The 15,397-nt window shown below is 42.3% G+C and overlaps 1 protein-coding gene across 1 annotated transcript in view; it reads right to left on the bottom strand.

The window, feature by feature from the left end:
* LOC108935261 (leucine-rich repeat-containing protein 7-like) overlaps nucleotides 1-15,161 on the bottom strand; it is a 60,667-nt gene extending 45,506 nt beyond the window's left edge. Inside the window, exons 1-2 of the transcript XR_003797561.1 lie at nucleotides 15,035-15,161; nucleotides 4,391-4,661 (exon numbers count right to left, since the gene is read on the bottom strand). The gene's annotated coding sequence lies outside the window, so the exon portion shown is untranslated. The remainder of the gene's footprint in view (nucleotides 1-4,390; nucleotides 4,662-15,034) is intronic.
* Nucleotides 15,162-15,397: the final 236 nt, after the last annotated feature.

Below are 15,397 nucleotides of genomic sequence, written 5' to 3'. Positions count from 1 at the left end.
AACTGGCTGCTGTCTTTCCTGTAACCCTTGTCCTTGAGGTGCTCATGTTGCAGGCAGTGCAGCCAAAGCACTAATAAACCAGAAATATTCTCGTAAGTAATGGCACAGGGATATCTTATAAGAGGGTTTACAAATCTCATATGCTTGGGCCATTTCTCTCAGCATTTTATTACCGTCATAAACAAGCTTCTCTTACGGAATATACAACAATAAGCTTACGACGACTTGCTTCCTACATGTTAAGCTTCATTTTGTGTGACTGAATTTACATTTCAATTTAACACTGTACCAAGGGGGACAGTCAACACATGCTCACTTAATTAAAAGTAATCCCTTCTTTTGTTTAAGTCTGGTTTCTCAGTGCATTAACCCCAGTGTTTCATACTAGTTGTCAGGCCTACTCAGTGAATATGATAAGGTTTGAATGGAAATAAGAACAATACTATAAGTCACTGGGTGAAATGTGCCCAACAAATAAATAAATGTAAATCCAGTGTCCCCCTTGTCACTGGAAGAGACTTATAGCCTACAGCGCATGCATCTGATGAAACTTTCTGGGATCAGGGTACAGGTTTTCTATTTAATTAACAGAATTTCATACAGTTGTCAGGATTAATTTTTAAAGTTCAGTCCCCGCAGAACCTCAGCGGCTCAAACTCTGACTTTCAGCTATGTATGAAAACGTTTCCTCTTACAAGATAGTCTTAAAACTCCAGCTGCACAAAGCACAGGAAATGCCTTTAGCGTCAAAATAGAAAATCATACCGAGGCAGCATTGTATGAATTTGGTAACAGCCCGTTACAAAATGCTGTCCGACTGGCTTCTTAACAGCCATCTAATTTATGAATCATGCTATGGGGGTGGCAATATAGCAAATCGTGCTATCTGCATAATCATTTGCAGGTACCCTCAGAAGGCACTACTTTTTCTCCATGTAAATTACATGGTCAGTCACACTCAAGTCATCCAGTTGTGCATAAATCCCGACAGAGATCTCTGCTTAGCATCATAGCTGCAAGGTGACTCAGAGAATTTGTGGTGCATCAACGATATGGCAAATCCAGGTCATCGTAACCTGTTTTCTACCAGGCAGGCTGTCGTAAGACATAGCCTGAATGTGCATATAAAGTTTCAGTTAAAAATTCATAAAACAACAAGTGTCTACCCGATGTCTTGAAACACTTACAGTGATAGTGTATTTTGTTCAAAAGCTCTAAGCCGGTTCCTGTCCAGTTTGCTACATTCAAAGCGCGGAACACCAGTCTACACAATATCCGTTCAGGTTTTGGGCTCCCAGTGGCACTGGGTATTAGGGGTGCTGGAAGAAGTGTAGGAAGGGAGCACAGATCGCGGTACTAATACGGCATCCAGGACACTCTCCTCTTCAGGGACTTGAGCCACTCTCTGCTGAGCTAGAGTAGCAGTGTTCCATCTGCTGCTGTTACCATGGAGACCAGCTTCATTGATCTACATAGGAGATAACATGGAGGATCTGCTGGACGTTCCTATATCAGTCGTTTTAAACGTCATGTTCTCATCCACAAACCACTCATCTTCACCGAAATACAAATTGTGTATAACATGAAAATTAAGGAACCATTTAAAATCATGTATAACTGAAGATTGGTTCATCTCCAAGGAGTGGCCACGCTCTACTACCCTTGCGGAAGTCAATCTGAATTGCCTCCATAAAATATCAATTTTTTTTTAACGTTTTAAGTTATTTTGGATTATTGAATTAACTTTACGACAATAACTAGGGGGGCAAAGGCAGAGTATAAATGAACCCAGGGCTTGCATGGGACATATGGGGTATGTGAAAGATTTTCCTGCTGTACAAGTCCCACTCAGGTCCTCCTCTCCAGATGTACAAAGTACAGTAAATGCTTGAATGTGATCTGTGCAGGGCGGTCCTTCAAAAATGGCAACTATGAGGTACAGTACAGTAAAAACTCATTGCTCTTATCTAATTTCCCTCGGAAATACCCCAGTTCACATGACACAACCCACAAAAAAACAAGGATCTGTTAATTATTGGCATAAAATGGGAGAGAGGGGTGCAGGGACAGGTCCCTCCAAAGTTCAAGCAGGTATATTCCCCTGTCTCCTTAGAACTATTGCTAATATTTTTGGTCTTAAATACCTGAATAACTGATCAAGTTATAGTTTATATGTTGTGTGATATATAATACACACACACACACACATTTTCAGAACCGCTTGTCCCTTACGGGGTCACGGGGAACCGGAGCCTACCCGGCAACACAGGGCGTAAGGCCGGAGAGGGAAGGGGACACACCCAGGACGGGACGCCAGTCCGTCACAAGGCACCCCAAGCGGGACTTGAACCCCAGACCCACCGGAGAGTAGGACTGCGGTCCAACCCACTGCGCCACCGCACCCCCGTGATATATAATATATCTTACATATTTTCTTCTTTACATTTTACATATTGCCTTATATAAGGTTACATTTTTTGGCTCTAAATACCTGATAGGTTATTATACCTCATTTAATTTCTAATGCTATCAAAGCACACCAGGGAGTTACACTCTAGTTAGAATTTTCCTTTATAAGTGAAACATTTTATGTAATACTTTATGTTAATGAATTCAGTTTAAATGTATGAATTTTCCATTTAAATTATGTGGAAAGGATGAAGGAAATGGAGCCTGTCTACGTATCGTTAATAATTAATAAATGTTCTTATTTTTTTTTTCCCTTCCCCGCTTCGTCCAACATGCGTGGATGTAGACATTTCAGAACTGCTTGATGAACTCTGTAATCTCTTGCTACTGTGTTTGTCTCTGGCCTCTCGTTGAAGCTCTTCTCCTTAAAGTGGATCACACGAGCTCACATGAGTGTCATCTGTGCACTTCTGCAAAGCAGGACTCATCCAGTATGCATGGGCCTTTCCAAAGGGATCTCATCAGGAATTTTCACTTTATGAAGCTACTTTTCAGTTTTTGCTGCTCTCGCCTGAGAACAATGCGACAATACACCTTCAATGGTAGCAACACTATAGCAATACTAGCAATCCCTCCGTTAGCCTTATAAGCGAGTGCTGAAAATCATCACTAAAAAGAGTTATTCACTGGGGAAGTTTAATCGCTAACTATTAATAACCAGGCGGAAGTGCTGTATCATGTTTTTTAATTTGAATTTTTGGGTAACAGGACCTGTTTTTAGCTCTTACATGCTGCCACTATTTTATATGCATAACCAGACCTTACTCTGGTAATTTGCTGGTGGACAGCCTTACGGCTGCCAATGTGACGGCGAATCCAAACGACTGATTAGTCACCCAGAAAACTTGCCTTTTGCTGCGTGTTTCAATTTTATGCAAAGAAACTCAAATATGCCAACACCTTGTACTTATCAAAACAGAAGAATGTTTTTATTGAAGCAACCGATATTTAACACCTTTTTTTAAAGGTGTGTCTGCAGAACTGAACACAGGACTTGAATCTGCCTCCCTTTGGTCACAAGTCCAATTTCTCCACCACTGCTCTACTGCTTACGTGCAGAATCTGGTCTAAGGTCTTACATGTGCTTTCAAGTTGGGCCCTTAGGCAACCAACTGGGCTGCTGTACACACACACAGAAGGCTTAGAGATAAAACCCACAGTCGAAAGCCAATGAGAAAGATATACGCATCTCAAGAGGACAACTTAAAGACGCCAAGACTTGGCTGCTGTCTGAGAAAAACCATGGCTTTTTCATCTCCTCAAAAGAAGATTCAAACTGAAGAAGCACTTTTTCATTAAAAATCAAACTTTTCGTGGTCTTTCTTACTCTTCTTTCATACGCTGGGCTCATTCTTAGTTCTATCATACTTTGGGCTCATTGTCTTTTTCTTTTTCTGACTTCTCTCTCCTCTGAGACATTTGGTTTGATCTTCACCCTCAAACAAAATTATTTCCTCTGCCCCAGGCAATTACAGTCAGGTACCTTGGCATTGGTGAACTAACCTGAAAGACTCGGCTTTACTCTAAAACGGATGGTTGAGCCTGTAGGCATGGATCACAGCAATAACCAATGGTAAAGGAACACCTAGAACATTGGGAAAACAATCGCTTCACACAGGATACCTTACTTTGGTTTCCTCAACTTGTTGCTCCACCAGTGTCCACTATTTCAGTATCCCTCGTCTACTGGCTGTGGTATTGACTGTTGTACAGGATATCACAGGGTCACGCCCCAAGAAGCCACCCTACAGGAAACCATGTAAGTACAGTTCTCCCAGATTATACATTTGAAGAATAAAACTATGTGCCAGTAAAGCGTTTTGAGCTATGTATAACACTCCAAACATTTTTAATGAGCAAGCTGCCTGATGGAGTATCTCTGCTTGTAGATTTGTCATAAAGTAAGACTGGTTAAACTCACCCCAAAAGAAAGGTAGTAGTTACTGGTTTTTTCACTGGGCGGAGGTTAGGGTTTGTAGGGCATTCTGGATTTCACTTGTACAGAAGGGCTTGTTGAACAGGTTCCCCAGTTTATTCCAAGCCCCTTGTTTCATTCTTCTTTTCATGTCCTTAAAAAATCCTTATTGGGGCTATTTGGTCTCTGGTTAGATTATCCATGGCAGTCCACAGATTTTTGCAAGTCCTAATCCGGTAATGGATGAACTTCCCAGGCGGCCTTGGTTTCTGGAAACCTATGATAAAAGTGGGAAAAAGCAAATTTATATGTGGTCAAAATTCTGATATGTCTGCACTACTATGAAATTTTACAAAAACATTGATATTTATTCAAATAAATGTTTATTTACATTCATTTAAAACAGATAAACTTCTTATACTAATTTCCTTTCCAGGAATAACATTCAAATGAAAGCTGAACATTTTTGTGTATGTTTTAGACTGTACATATATATGATTTTTTTTTCCCCTATAAATGACCTCCAGAGCATTCAGTCTGACAAAGGATACTTCTTCACAGTAATGAAATTCAGTATGAATGGAGGCGGCAAAGTATTTAAATAAATATAAAGATAAATAGGGAATACATTTTGGAAAAAAAAGCAAAGATAAAAAGTAGAGCAGCAGTCCCTCAGGTCTTTCTTTTCTGGGACGAAACATTGACATCTCCTACACCGAGAAGCATCAGCCTCTGCCAAATAGCCTGCAAGCATGTGACGTTTGTTCAATGCAAAGTGGGGGGGGGGGGGGGGGGGGGGATCTATACATACTGGATTCTGTGTGTCTAGGACTGCATTTAACATGAATGGGACTATGGGTGTCACGTGCAGAATCCCTGGACGATTCTAACGGATGTTCCTCCCGCGCATGTTGTACGCTCAGCAGACTACTCCTTCTGGTGTTGTGGTGCCTTACACCCACAGACACTGTGCATACGGCACCTCCTCATACCTCCACACACAAAGGTCACCCACTCACAAAGTAGCCAGTGATGAGATAACTGAGGTGCTCAGAGCCATCTCACCAGTAGGTGGCATAGTGGTTAAGAGCACAGACTTATAACCTGATGGTTTCCAGTTCAAGTTCTAAAAGGGCTTTAATGTTGCACCTGTCATCAAACTATTCAATCCACACTGCTTCAATAAAAAGCAGCTGTTAGTTAATAGTTTTCAAAAATGCAGGTTTTGGATACAACAGATTCAGCTGTAGGTGTTTCATTTCATGAATCAGTTATGATCTGCTCTCAGATCAAGAACTCTGCCGCTTGTATGATTTCAGGAGATTCGTGCTGCGAGAAAGGTTCTTTACAAATTAAACAACCTGGCGGGAGCGAAAGTTAAATGTAGGAAATGTCTTTGGGAGAGACCCAGGGGTGTCCAGACGTCCCAGATTGCCCAGCGCTGGCCTACTTTGGTATTTCCGTTCTTCTCCTTGCTGCAACATTAAAGATGGATGCTATACATGGCTATCTAGAACAACAAGTCAGAGACCATGGAAATGAGCCTTGATTCAAGCTGCAAGTATAAGCAAGTGGAGCTTTTTATTGGAGGCTTCTTTTGAATTGATTTATTTGTATTACGTAAGTGCAGCAAATGACTTTTTTCTATTTTAATCCTTTTTAAGGTCTTTGAATGGAGCAGGGCAAAGTGCTGAAACAACCCGCTGGTTTGTATAACATAGTCAAAGTGTTATGAAAAGGCACACCAAAGTGCTTTTACGCAAAAACACTGGCTAGCTAAACACTTGCTTTCGAGGCAGGAAGAGTGGCAGGAAATTAAATGGCTACATTGCGTAAATCACTTCATGTCCCTTTAAAGTGCCATTTTCACAGAGTTAGCGCAATACTGAGCGGCGCATCATTTCCGGGCCGATTGCAGATCAAGAACACGACGGCATTAAGGAAGTATTCGGTGTCTGGCGCGACAGCACATCGCGCACAGCGAATGTTTTATGCGTGACATCACGAGAACGGCACCCACTCATAGGCTGAACGTTGCCCTGCCTGAGTGGGCTGAACACCAGTCGTACAACACTGGGGTTGCCATGGAAACGACCTGAATGGAAGAAAAGTGCAGGCAGACCGATGTGCAATAAGTTGTTTTGCCACAACGAGCAGCAGGTTTGCACGAAGCGCTACAGTATGTGCCCACAGGTTACGTTTCATTTGGGTCCATTTCACCAGCTGTTATGTGGGCAGGGCTACTTTACATGGTGCACATTGTGATAACCCCGCTCATGCTCACACCAACCCATAATCCTCGAGAATCTGCATGATACCAGTATTGATCCTGCATTTGACCTCTGCGATTTCACCATCTCTGCAGTACCATGCAGGGAAGCCGGAAAGAGGTGGCATTTCCACTACACAATGACCAAATTAATGCACTACATCTTTTGGAGGAGACACCAAGGGCACTTTTACATGTCATTGTTGGACCACACCAGCACTTCATAAATGCACATTGAAAACTAGGTACATTTTTTTATAGTGGCTTTTACTGAAACTCAACTATAGTAATGTGAGGACATTTTGAGAGATATCTCAAGATATAAAGAAATCTACTTTTGAACTTTGGCACTGTATGAAAGCAACCATAACCACTGTGCATTAAGACTCTATTATGCCTTTTTCCTTTCTATGTGGGCTGAATTAAGTAATCTATTGGTTTTGATTTTCAGTGGTGGTCCCTATTAGTCTCATGGTTTAAAAACAATAAAAATCAAGACCTAGAAGAATAACAGTCATCAGAATATAATACACGAAAATATTTGATGATTCTGAAACTGATGTCTGGGGGGGCACGGTGGCGCGGCAGGCTTAGCCGGGTCACGCTCTCTGGCGGGTGTGCGATTCGAGTCCCGCTTGGAGTGCCTTGTGACGGAATGGCGTCCCGTCCTGGGTGTATCCCCTCCTCCTCCAGCCTTGCGCCCTCTGTTGCTGGGTTAGGCTCCGGTTCACCGCAACCCCGCTTGGAACAAGCGGTTTCAAACAGCGTGTATGTGTGAAACTGATGTGTGAAGTCTTCACCTCAAAAGTTTTTTTTTTGTTCTTAGTCATCTTTTTTATGAAGCATATGAATAGTTTTCATTAACACTGCTTGAGAATTTTAACTCAGGTTGCAAATTTCGATTCCCTCTGTACACCTGATGTGTCTTAAGGGTTGCATGACCTCATTCTAGGTAAGCCAAACCACTGTAAGCTGGAATACAGACACACTTCATTAACCGCTCCTAAAGTACATCGACAAATATAATAAACATGATACCCAGTGAAAATTTACCATCATACTGTGGACCTTGTGATGACTTATGTACAGCTGTACAAGCATGAGACACCCTAGGTATCCCATGATCAAACACTGCTATTTTACTAAAACTTGTGATAGCAAAGTGAGGACAAGGAGGTGAAAAATTCACACTTAGCTGAATCATCTCATTAAAACTCACAAGGAAATCAAGCATTTTAATTGCTAACATCAGGATGCATTTCCTGGTAATTTTAGGTACATAGAAGATGCAACATTTTAAAGAGTACTTCAAAACATATTACTCAGGTGAAAAACTATGCTGCACGTAGTGTTTGCAACCTTTCCATTTTCATGTGAAGTGTTTCACGTATATCATTTTAAATGGCACACATCTGTACTTTTCAGACAATAGAGTAATTAAGGTCTTGAAACCAGAAGACTGCAAGTTCAGCTGTCATCGGGGGCCTTCAGATGTACCTTGTTGAACCATACAAGATAGCTGCATGTTTCAGAAAATGCCCAGGTGAATTAATTAATAAAATGTAATACCAAATGCTTCATAAAATACTTTGGATGAAAGAGATAAACAACACATTATATAAATAAAATCAAAGAAAACCTGCATTCACATATGCACATCAAAATAGACGAGTGTGATTTTATAGGATTGCACGCCATCTGTCTTCGCTGTGGTCTGAGGATGAAATCATTTTCTGAGTTGACACAAACTATATGTCATCCTACTCACTTTCGGGGGGAAAAAATACTCCAAAAAGCAAGGTCAGATAATTAACTGCAGCAGCCTTGGCAAAAGAGAATTTGTCATGGGCTGTTCTTTTCTGCCCTCGTGGGTTATTCCACACAACTGCTTTAATACTCACCTGGATGCTCTGATTACAACATAAAAGCAGCAGAAACAATGTCTGAAGAAAGTTTATGGAAGTATAACGGACATGCACGTCTCCATAAAGAGCTTCAGTTTTTTCCATTTGATTAACAAGTAAAAGTGACTAGGGGGGTGCGGTGGCGCAGTGGGTTGGACCACGGTCCTGCTCTCCAGTGGGTCTGGGGTTCAAGTCCCGCTTGGGGTGCCTTGCGACGGACTGGTGTCCCGTCCTAGGTGTGTCCCCTCCGGCCTTACGCCCTGTGTTACTGGGTATGCTCCGCGACCCCATATGGGACAAGCGGTTCTGAAAATGTGTGTGTAAAAGTGACTATATTATTCCATTTGAAATCTCAGCAGTTTTCAGTTAAATATCCAAGCCTCCTTAATATTTCACTCTTTTGAAAAACAGCTTACCACGCCTCACAGGCAGTCTCTTTTGAAATCGTGTATAAACGACAAATACACGTTGACTATAATGCTCAAGATACACTTTACACTGCCTGATAAATATTCCAAGTTATTGAGAAGCTGAGACACTTCAAAGCATTAGGTTTACCAGACTGTCTCCTAAACCCACAATTTTATTTCTATTAAAACAACAAGAAAACAAATAAGTAAATAAAAACTATAATAATCAACATTGTCATCATCATCATTAACATTATGTGAAAATAACAGAATGTGAAAATATACTTATGCAACAATCCGAAAAAATGCATAGCTGTACTCTTTCAGGGTCATTTCATGTTCATCACATTGCAGTCAGAGGTGAATGCCCCCTAAAGTGACACATACTGATAATATCCAGAACTGCACAAGCATACGTAGATATTAAAATGCACCTAAAACTAACTTCAAATCATTTAATTGCAATAGGTATTGAATAGCACACACACTGTCTGAAACCACTTGTCCCAAGCAGGGTCGCGGTAAACCGGAGCCTAGCCTGGCAACACAGGGCAGAGGGGACGCACCCAGGACAGGACGCCAGTGCGTCACAAGGCACCCCAAGCGGGACTCGAACCCCAGACCCACCGGAGAGCAGGACACGGCTAAACCTGCTGCACCACCACACCCTCCCTTGGTATTCAATAGCTTGTATTTAAATTGCTGTCAGTAGTTAGGCTATCAGATTCAATAAGGCCATACATATTCTGGGCAGAATAATAAACATACATGTTGAATTTGTTGCTAGCAGTAAGACAGAAGTTTAAAAATTGTCTACCATTATTTTCTACTAAAATTCCAGCATTGCACTAAGGAGTGGTGACTGAAAGTATTCCTTTACAAATGATGAAATTATTTCTCTTGTACTTAAGTCCCATCAGTCACAATATGAATACGATTAGCAAGGCATCACACTTTATTTTGGTTTAACGCAATTTAGAAATTAATAATCAGTCTCTTATGATTCATCATCCTGCCAAAGGGAAAAAGCCAAAATAAAGCAAGGTGTGCACGGAGGGGATTTCGGAGGACAAACACATGTGGGAAGTGCCAAATCTGGCGTGGGCTGGGGGAAAAGTTGCGGACACCATTCCCGGCTGACCAGTTATGAAGTACGTGTCTTTTCATGATGATGACATAATGAGCGTGTGAGAATCCAGTGTCCTGTTGTGAATAATAACATGGCTGTTAATAAGGGCTGTGTCCACAGTGTCTATCTGCAAGGAGCAGAACCAAGACAAAGGCAAGTGTGTATTCATTCGAACAATCCACGATTGTCAGAGCCACGGCCTAATTAAGGCGTGAGGAGCCAACTGGTAAAGGAAGATAAGTAGAGCTCCTAGCTGAGGGTGCGAGAGACTGTTTCCCTGCACGGGAATGACTTCCAAGCATGGAGGTTTCGCACAGCCGTTTCAGTGCCATGGTAACCTCTCCAGCTCATTATGTGACTCACTGACGGATACGAGCAAGAGGGACTAGCATGGAATTAAGTCGACAGCTGTATGCTGTCTGAGACCATGCACTTTTTTGGCTTCATTCACACGGATGTTAACAAAAATTGAAATCAATAGAGAAGAGCAACCTTTCAGCAGGCGATCATCCGTGACCAGACAGATACACCAGGGTCGCAGAAATTACAGCTCCAAACAAACCCGTTTTGCAAAATTATGAGACATCAAGCCTGAATGAGGACATGTCATGTACGTGAAAATTGCAAAGTCATGCAATCCAGAAAATCGTTTCTATGGCAATTAAATGCTCCTGGATGCCGACTGCATGTTTTTTTTTACCCCGTCTTTTCCACAGATCAAATCAGTCGAATGTACCAGTGGCAACTGGGATTTGCCAAACAGAAAAGGAACAAGGCAGCAATATCCCTGGAATAATAGGCCATTTTATTTTAGGCTTTAAATGTGCAATTTTTTTAGCGCGAGTACAGAACGTTTCAACACACTTGCACACACAACCCACTTCCACTTACAGCCAAGTCAGAGAGGCCTTTAACAGTTCTCTAGGACATGAGTGAGTGCCAATGTAGTGGCATGAAGTGTGGATTTGGAGTGTGGCACTAACTGCGACCTGCACACAGATAATAATGATGATGATGATGATGATGATGGCAAGAATGGTTATTATTATTATTATTATTATGTGCCAACTTCTTTTGGGAAGTTTCTAATGCATTTATTAATGCAATACAATGAATCTATCTATCTATCTATCTATGAGTATTATTACTATTGCTTCTTAGCAGATGCTTTTACCTACCTACGTTCATGGTAAATAGAAATTTGTACAGCTGGTAGTTGGAGCAGCTCATTTTAAGTTTCTTGCGCACTGTGAAGTTTGTCCGGGCCCACACATGCAAAAAAGAGACTTGTTCAATGGACACATTTTCCCCCAATTTGCTGTCAGATTTTTTCTCTCCACACCAGTGACGGAAGAGCTTGCTGATAAATGTCAGGCTCACTGTTTTTTTCTCAGAATAAGAGAGCTGTCAGCGGACTGTGACTTAGGCTGCCATCTATACACAATTACACAATAACATAAAGTACAAACGAAAATAACTGCTTTTCCGAAGAAAAAATATGACAATACAATATGTATGCTTTAGGTTGCAAGAAATAAAATAAAACAGAAACAAGTAAATAACATACAATAAAAGAAACTCTGAAGTTTTACATATTCAATGTATATCAATAGGCTCCTAACTGCCCACATTCTAAATTTCGAACAGAGCAAGGTGCTTTTCCACATTAGGTTTTCCTTTATTGTTGTATCTGATTCGTACAGTTCAGCACATTGGTAAACTGTAATATTGCTCTGGGCTTGTATGTCACTGTTGTAGTGAAACAGTTGTTCAGTATACTGAGGACCAGTGTAAGTGCAATTAACCATCAAGCATAGCAAGCTGGGGACAATATGTAATAGCCGGTTCATTGCTTTAAGTGCCTTGTGGATGTGAGTCATGTCACAGCTGAAGGGCAAATGTTTTTCACAGTTGATATGTGCTGGATTTATTGCAAAAATGTTTCATTTACTCCATACTGCAGTGGAAAGCATGATTTATTCCTAAAAAAATCACCAGAGCAACTACAGGAATAAACAACTTGAATTCTATATTATACTATACAGTATATCCAGTCAATGTAACCTCAAATAACAGCCTCATACTTCATGAGTTTGTCAGATGAACGTAGTTAGGCGGGGAAGAGTTTGATAAGAAAAAGTGAAAGATAAATATTAATTCTATATAAACCATCTTTCGGTTCGTGACAAAACCACCAACTATATAATAAAAATGATCTGGGGTAAACTGTTCCATTAGTAGTGCATAGCGGATCCCTCAAAAGCTACAAAATGAATGTAATAACAAAATAAAGAAGTAAAAGTCAATACTTCCTTGTTTCATATTTATCATTTGTTTCATGACAACACAGTGACCTGAACCTCACACAGGAAAAGTGCATATTCAAGAGACATTACAATTACTGAGTCACACATGGAGATTGAACACATGTAAAAAAAAAATGTAGAAAACTGAAAATAATGTATGCAGGATTATTACTACTGAACACAATACCACATTGTGAATGATGTAAGGAAGTATTACTGTAATATCCCTAAAAATGATCAAAGAGATAAAAATGGAAATAGAAATAAAATACTGGCAGTTAAGCAAAATAGTCAGTCTTTAGAACCAACATTGATTCCAAGTCACAGTAATTAAATTGATTTGTTATTTTATTAAAAACCCGCAAAGTGATTTTCAACACACCAGGATATTGGCAACATGGATACATTTCTAGCAGGTGTGTATTGCAGTCATCTTTAAATTTGATAAGGGTATGTCAACAATATGAGAATGAATTAATTATATGTAATACTATATCACAATATGAAATGTTTATGAAAAAAAGAATGCTAGATAAAAACAAGGGGGTGCGGTGCCCGCTTTCTGGTGGGTCTGGGGTTCGAGTCCTGCTTGGGGTGCCCTGTGGCAAGCTGGCACCCCATCCTGGGTGTGTCCACCCTCCCCCATGGAAATCATGGCAGACAGGGTGGTAAACAATTGTTCAAGGACTTGGCGTGATTTGTTTTTTCTGTATATTTTGTCTTGATGTTATATACAATGTTTCAGTGTTTTATTTATTGCCTAGTTTTACAGTCTGTAGGACACACATGAGCAAGAATTTCATAGTGCCACGTACACCTGTACTACACACACGGTAATGAACTTGACACTGTGTACCAGGGCAGCTGGTAGTGTAGTGGTTTGCCCTGCTGCTGTTTGACCCAAAGCTTGTACGTTTGAAACCCGCCTCCTGTTGTAGTAGCCTTTAGCTGAGAATTTACCCTAAAAATTGTGCCAGTAAAATTACCCAGCTGTACAAATGGGTAAATAATTTTAAGTAGCTTAACACTGTATACTGCTTGGGAGAAAAGGGTCAGCTAAATGATAAGAAAAGCAGTGAAGGTAATATTTCTACTGCTCTATTCAAAAAGAAGTCTCTACAAGCAGGAATTGCAAAGTGCATACATTAGCACAACCAGTGTATTAACTGTACTAAACACACACACACAGAGCAATCGTGAAAATCCACAGCGAGACAAATAAGAAAGCTTTCAGTTACATTTATTAATTTAGCAGGTGCTTTTTTTCCCCCCAAAGAAACTTCCAATGGATACTATATAGTGTTATCAGCCCACACATCTTATTCACCGCAGTGACTTACCCTGCTAGACACACTACTTACAATGGATCACTCATCCCTACATCAGCGGAACACACTCTCACTGTCATTCACACACTATGGGTGACATACAGTCACTAACCCACCTGAACAGCGTGTCTTTTGATTGTGGGAGGAAACCGGAGCACCCAGAGGGGGCTCACACAGACACGGGGAGAACAAGCAAACCCCCCCCACAGACTGAGAGAGGATCGAACCCACGCCCTCTCGCACCACCCAGGCACTGTGAGACAGCAGCACTACCCGCTGTGCCACCGTGTCGCCCAGTTCTCTAAAGTCTACGGTTTACATAACAGGATACAACTCGCCCTCATCTAGTCCTGACCAAGTCCCGACCAAGTCCCAAGGAGCCAAATCTCACCAAATTACTTTTCATCATTACTTCGGGAAAAATACACCGCGCGGAGCTCCGCGTGAAACAGCGCACCCTGCCTCTCCGACTCCTTCCTCCTCGTCAATGAAGGAGGTCACAGAGCGGCGCGCGGCGGGTCAATGATCAATCGCCCACGACGATCGGCAGCCGGCGATTACGAGGCGAAGCCACCTGTCCGTGGCGCGGAGCGGAGTCCACAGCACACTCCTGACTCCCTTCCCGCAGGCGCAGGCAGCGGCGGCCACGACGAGCACAGCAAATTAAATAATTGGGCACCGGGCGTAACGGCGCCTCCGCAACTTCATCAAAAACTTCAAATCGTGCTCATGATGTGAGAGTCGTCGAGTTTACGGGTCCCTCCTGAGAGCGTTCGTTCGTGCCCGAGCGAAAACACACACGAGATGCTGCTGTTTCTTTATATCTCCTCGCAAAAACAATCTTTTGTGCTGGAAAAAATAATAATTTGACACCGACCGTACGCTACGGTGCGGTTCAACCGATAACGACGAGACAGAATTATAAATAATAAGAAATAAATTATGCATCCGGCTCAGGTGAATTTGCAGCAGCAGCATTTTGAGCCACGGCTATAATAATAATAATAATAATAATAATATCATCGGCTCGTATGTATTGCTATGTGTCGCCTTCAACATCATCATGCAGTGGGGGAAAAGCCGACACGTACGACGATGTACGACCGTCACTTTTCCATTTCGAATTCCAGCGCACTTGACTTGGCGCGTGTCTCTCCATTTGATTGAACAAACACAGGCGGCGGCGGCCGCAATCAATGTCGGTGCGCGAGCGGCAACCTGATGATGCAGAGGCGCGAGCGAGAGAAGAGCGCGTCCGTCGCCGAGTCCCGGGCGGCGCGTGAACGAGCGAGCGCTCAACTCACCGACACCGTGCCGCGTGCTCCGCTCACATGGCTCTCGCGCGGCTCCCACCCGTGCTCTCAAATCCACACGACGCCAGGAAGTGGCCAAAAAGTAAGATCCCAGCGAGCGACAAGCGAGGCAGGCAGTGGCAGCGAGGGCTCGGCCGGCGGACCGATCATGTGTCACTGAAGGCGCATCACGCACGGCGAGGCAGAAGTGCCGCACATCGCACAGGTGGCGCAGCCTCGTCCTGCGCGCTTCAGAAGCGCAGTGCTGCCTCCCACAGCACGGAAGGCACAGGAGAAGCCCTCATTCCAGCGCTTCTCCAGCACTGTGGGATGCGCGCTGAGCATCAGTGGAAGCAAGGCTATTATTAATACTCT

Source organism: Scleropages formosus, chromosome 3 (assembly GCF_900964775.1).
Source record: "Scleropages formosus chromosome 3, fSclFor1.1, whole genome shotgun sequence".
NCBI classification, from domain to species: Eukaryota; Metazoa; Chordata; class Actinopteri; order Osteoglossiformes; family Osteoglossidae; genus Scleropages; species Scleropages formosus.
Note: the sequence above shows the minus strand (reverse complement) of the source record. Positions and strands in the feature narration are given on the sequence as shown.